Below are 6,248 nucleotides of genomic sequence, written 5' to 3'. Positions count from 1 at the left end.
GAATTTGAAGATGGTGCCAGTGGATCATCAAGTCATACATAGGATCCTTAAACGCAGGACCTTATGTGCCTTTACAGGGCTCTCCTCCATGATGCTGTCCTGCATTCATAAGGCTCTGGAAACGAGGCAGCTGCTGAACAGAGAAATCCTGACTTAACATCCACCCAAGGGACCTGGATGGCTGCTGCTCTTCCTCCACACCGAAGGCTGAAGCTGATAACTGAGTTCTACAATCCTGGATGCACTATCAACTCTTGCCTATAAACGTCTTTCTCTAAATTTCTTACGTGAAAAAGCACAGCTTAAGGCACATCTCCGGAGAATTGAAATTTTTTTATTTTTATTTTTTAATTTATTTATTTATTAAGGATTTCTGCCTCCTCCCCGCCACCGCCTCCCATTTCCCTCCCCCTCCCCCGATCAAGTCCCTCTCCTTCATCTGCTTGAAGAGCAATCAGGGTTCCCTGACCTGTGGGAAGTCCAAGGACCGCCCACCTCCATCCAGGTTTAGTAAGTTGAGCATCCAAACTGCCTAGGCTCCCCCAAAGCCAGTATGTGCAGTAGGACAAAAACCCATTGCCATTGTTCTTGAGTTCTCAGTAGTCCTCATTGTCTGCTATGTAAGTCCGGTTTTATCCCATGCTTTTTCAGACCCAGGCTAGCTGGTCTTGAATTTAACAGTCCTAAAGCCCTTACGAAGCCACAGAAAACTTTGCATAAGCAAGCATCACAGTTTTGAAGTGGTCCCTTGGAAAATTTGGGAACCACGAGATTTTCAGAATAATTAGTCATTAACATTTTTCTCTAATAATGGTGTCCTGCTTGGCTCTTTTGTCAACTCGATTCAAGCTAGAGTGGAAAGAAGAATCTCAATCGAGAAAATGCCTCCCTCTTTCTGACTGCCTGTAGGCATCATGTCTGTAGAGCATTCTTATTAATGATTGCTATGGGAGGGCCCAGCTCACTGTGGGTGGTGCCACACCTCAGCAGGTGGTCCTCAGGTATCCTAGAAAGCAGGCTGATGAAGCCTCTAAGCACCATTTCTCCACGGCCTGCACTTTTTAGTCCTTGACTCCAGATGCCTGCCTTGAGTCTCTGCCTTGAATTTCCCCAAGGATGGATTGCAACCAGCAAGCCAAATTAATCCTTTCCTCCCCAGACTTCTTTTGGTCATGATCTTAGCTGTATGAGTCTCTGCCTTGACTTTCCCCAAGGATGGATTGCAACCAGCAAGCCAAATTAATCCTTTCCTCCCCAGACTTCTTTTGGTCATGATCTTAGCTGTAGCAATAGAAACCTAACTAAGACAAATGGTTATAAATTTTCCCCCAAGAGAACTTGGGAGTTTGGAAAACAGTTGAAGCAGCTCCAAGATGGATTGAGGCTCAGTCTTTTCCTAAGTGCATGGCCTTGAACAAGCCAATGGCTTTCCTAGCGTTTCTGGACACCACTGTCGGCACTCCTAACAGCATCAGACAATCATTAACGCGATAACTCACATACGAGGATACTTGTCGCGGTTCCTGGGAAATAGAAAGCCTCAATAAGTAGAGCTGAATAGAAGAATGGTGGGCAAGAGAAAGGGAGACAATGCTAGCAGAAGCACTCAAATGTTGGACTCTTACTGTTCCACTGTTGCCTGTGAAGCTTTTGGCAAGTCATTTGTAACTTTTTTTTGCAGCCGTATCCATCAGCTGCCAGTAGTTAGCAAACCATCTTAAAGTTTAGTTAGTTAAAATAATTGTCATCTATATGCTAAGCATGTGTCTGCGCAAAGGTCAGCTGTCTAGACTAGGTAGGTTCGAGTTGCTAACTGGCCCGGGTCACTGACTGACTGGCAGATGTGTTCATGCCCTCTGCTTTCCTTTTGTTGATTCTCATGGGTTGACAGTGTGGCGGGGGTGTGCTTTCACAGCATCCCGGAAGCACAGGAGAGAAACTGTTCGTATGCTACTTAAAGTTTTGCTGACTTGTGGCTGTGAATCACAGGGACCGGTCTAGACCAGATGGCCTTTGCACTGTCACCTATGCAAGGCAATGGGCAGGGACAGAGAAGCACACTCTGGGCCTAGTAGAAGGTTTAGGGTACCAGTGTGAGACATAGTAGGAAGAAGGAGAGCCGATACCTGTTTCCTTTAGTGTACGGAGGGATTGTCCTCTTTTCTTGTTTGCTGCAATGTAACATCTTAGCTTGGATGCTTTAATGAGGATGTTTGGCAAAGTTCTGAGGGTCCAAAAGTACAACAGTGGTGGCAGTGTGTGCGTGCGGGGGAGACACCATAGTAAGATAGGCAGCCCAAGACACTGGGAAGTGACTGGGTTAGTCTTATGGAAAACCACTTTCTGTATGCATCCATCCGAGGAGCCAAGAACAACGGTGCTCCATTGGGGAGCACACTCTTTATACTTGTGTACCTCTTAAGTAGGTTTCACCTCTTCAAGGCCCCTGTCTTCTTATCAACATTGTCCTATCAGAGACTAGAATACAAATCTCTGTGGAATAAACTTCATCCACATCCCAGCAGGAATTACTGAAAGGAGACCTCCCTCCTAGACTTCTGTGGGAGACATGAGCTACTCCATGTGTAGTATTTAGCATAGCAAAGGCCCACTGTAGCAGCGTGAGGGTCAGCTATGTTCCTGATGATGATTCTGGTCAATGCATGGCCCCCAGATAATGAATAATTTTAGATGAGAAAGGCAGGTGTGGGCGAGGAGAGTTGAAAAGTGAAGCCCTTAGAAGATGCACATGTCTCTCATGAAAAAAATAAATAAAACGTTCCTGGATTTGGAAGAACAAAGACAAAAAGCCTACAGGCGAAGTAATCAACTTCAGACACAGACTGGGCTGGAGTGGTGGGCGAATTCACCATCTTTTATTTCTATCACCGTTCTTTGAATGTCCTGGAGGTGAACTATCACTCCCCCATCTTGTCACACTGTTCATTTGGAGAGAGAACAGAGCCTGGGTGTATGTCATGAACCAGCCCCAAACCTGTGTTCTTTATTTGGAACTTCCTAGCGTATTTTCCTGCCCAGGGCAGGTACTGCATCTCACGGGTCCGCTGCTTCCATCCTAAACGGAAAGTGTCCGTAAGATTCAGCATATCAGAAATTATGGGCTTTGCTTCAAGGTTTCAGTCCTATGTAACGGCCTTTAATAATGGCTATTATTTGTGTTCCAGGATCCAGGAAGGCTCCAGAAGTCTGGGACTTCTGTTCTCCAGGACCAGTGGAGATATGCAGTGTAGGGAAAATCAGTCAATACTACAACCAGTACTACAAGCTTTCCTACCCAAGCTTCTTACATTTGCAGTGTCCGGCGCTCTGAGGTTCACCACCCCACTCCCACTGCACAGTGATTAACCACCAGAGGCAAGGAGCCTGCTGCTAGCACCGTCCGAGTTGTCTAGGCGCGTTAGCATCCCCATCAGTCGCCATAGCCTACGGAACATATGTGGACGCTGAGGGTGTGCTTTCCTTCAAAACAACCCTGTAGACAATTCATATAAAGCATGAAGTCAAGCTTTGAGCTGGATCTGGAATTCTTCCAGCGTTAGCAGTCTGGTACACAGGGCAAATCGGTAGCCAAAGTGAAATCAGTACTCCGGTGTCAGGCTCCATGCTGAGCCCGTCCGGTGAAGTGGGAGGGGCTCTGAAAGGCTCTGGGAAGGGCCTGTTTCTTTTTTTAATATGCAAAGACTTAAAAGGTCAGCACTGCTCAGCAGACTGAAGAGGAGAGGGCGGGGGAACAGCTGGGATGAAGCACCTGAGGGTCAGGTGAGGGTATTAGGAGAGAATTGTTTTCAGGTCACAGATTAGAAGAAAGGGAGACCAGAGCAGAAATTTTCCCATGTACTGGCTAGTTTTGTATCAACTCTAGGTAGAGTCATCAGAGAGGAGGGTGCTTCAACCGGAAAAAATGCCTCTGGAGGATCCAGCTGTAGGGCATTTTCTTAATTTGTGATTGATGGAAAAGGACCCAACCCCTTGTGGGTGGTGCCTTCCCTGGGCTTGTTGTCCTGGGTTCTATAAGAAAGCAGGTTGAGAAGGCCAATAAGCAGCCTCCTTCCATGGCCTCTGTGTCAACTTCTGCCTCCAGGTTCCTGCCCTGTTTGCAATCGGCAAAGAAGAAAAAGAGTTGAGGAACAAGTTAGAATTGTTTCTCAGGTTGGAAATATGGGAAGTCCTAGAAATGACTGACAAAAGGAGAGTGGAATCCGCAGTGTGCTTGGATTTTCAGTTCTACCCATTCTCCCGGAAGTGGAAGATTTTGTTCTTTTTAGTACTGGGATAAAATTCTGCTATATTATATACAGCATTTGTTTATATATTTTTAGGTCACAATTAGTGATTAATACTACCGTTATGCATATCGCTACTTTAAATGCTTCTTTGGTTATTGCACTAATGAAATATATCTACATCAAGACTCCGAAGTCAGATGATGTCTGGAACACTTGGAATTTTCTAAATGATCTTCAGAACACACCAAAGACTGCTTGTGACTCTCTGAAGGTACCATTTGGTAAAAGGTGATGCTAGCCCTGAGTGCACATCTTCAAAGATGTGATGTTGTAGAATATTAGTTGAAGATGTGTTACATTCGTTTATGCTGCGGAACATTTGTTTAATGATACAAAGATATGTTGCATTATTTATGATACATTTGTTTAACTCTGGGAAGCTGTGTTGCTTTGCCTGTCTAAAACCCCTGATGGTCTAATAAAGAGCTGAGCGCCCAATAGCCACACAGGAGAAAGGATTGGCAGGGTTGGCAGGCAGAAAGAATAAATAGAAGGGGAAATCTGGAAGAGAGGATTGAAGATGGAGAAATGAGAAAAGGAGACAGAGAGAGGATATCAGGGGCCAGCAACACAGCAAGTCATGGAGTAAGAAATAAAAATATGCAGAATAGAGAAAGGGAAAGGCCCAGAGGCCAAAGATGGACTGGATAATTTAAGAAAAGTTGACTAGAAATAAGCTAAGCTAAGGCCAGGCATTCATAAGAAAGAATAAGCCTCCGTGTGATTTATTTGGGAGCTGGGTAGCAGCTCCCTGAAGAGCAAAGAACAAAGAGTAACAAGTAAAAACAACCAACAGCAATGGGACAGTGTATGAGACTGCACTGTTGAGAGGTGGGAGAATGATCCTGTTACCCAGCTTCCTCACAGACCCACCTGCTGGAGTAAGTGTGGTTTAGTCTCCCGGAGGGTACATTGGCTCTACTACCTGTGGAAGACCTTGTTATCTTCCTGTCTCCGGATCATTTCTCCACATTCATTCTCGTCTCTCTCCTTCTGATCACCTCCCAAACAAGCCATATGAACCCAAACCTAGCCTAGGGTGGTTTGTGATTTGAGGAAAATTCAACCTAAGACAAGGCATTTCACTGACTCAAGAGAGATGAGAACTTGGAGGAGGTGGGTCTGGGGGGCTGATGAGCTCTCAGGACCGGTCTTTCCATAAAACATGGATATGTAAGAGTAAGAAATGCATTGGGAATGATGCTGGTCTTTCTTTCTGTCTCTTGCAACTAGTGAAAATATCTGGAAGTGTCTGAGATGGAGATAAGAAAGGAAGAGAAAGTTGCAGAGGAATTTAAGAATTCTAGTAAGAATATAATGGCTGAGCTGCTCATGGGATAAATTCAGATGGAAACTCCTGGAAGAGAAAAAAAAAAGAACATGAAAATAATTGGGCTAGTAGCCTCACTTCGGGCCTCCAGAATATTCCCCAGAGAATAGTTGAGGAACCCGAGTCTGGTCCTTTTGGACACAACATCTATGACAGCTCACTCTTTCTTACTTCCCTTACTCCTAACCACCAATTTCCCTGACTCTACAAAAAGCAAAACCTTGCCAGGAATTCCTTCCAGGAATAGAAGTTTGATTTAAAAACCCATTTTTCCCTTTGGGTAGTTTTCACTTGTGGGTGTGTTGAAAAGAGTGTGTATCTTTCTATTCCTTGTTTCTTGTGAGGTAAGTATTTTGTATAATGATTTCATATGATTTATATTCCAAATGAAATTTTTGAGAGGGGTAACACAGAGCCCTGTTTATAATTATGTCAGAATATCAAGCAAACACGGGAACAGTGTTAGGCTAACTAATGTTGAATTAAGAGCGGCGGGGCTGCTTTCCGCCACCCGGCCGCCAACACGGCTAGCTTAGCTTATGCCCCGAAATAATTACACGGAAACTGTATTCTTTTAATCACTGCCTGACCCATTAGTTTCAGCCTCTTAT

This window comes from Microtus ochrogaster, unplaced genomic scaffold (genome assembly GCF_000317375.1).
Source record: "Microtus ochrogaster isolate Prairie Vole_2 unplaced genomic scaffold, MicOch1.0 UNK3, whole genome shotgun sequence".
NCBI classification, from domain to species: domain Eukaryota; kingdom Metazoa; phylum Chordata; class Mammalia; order Rodentia; family Cricetidae; genus Microtus; species Microtus ochrogaster.
Note: the sequence above shows the minus strand (reverse complement) of the source record.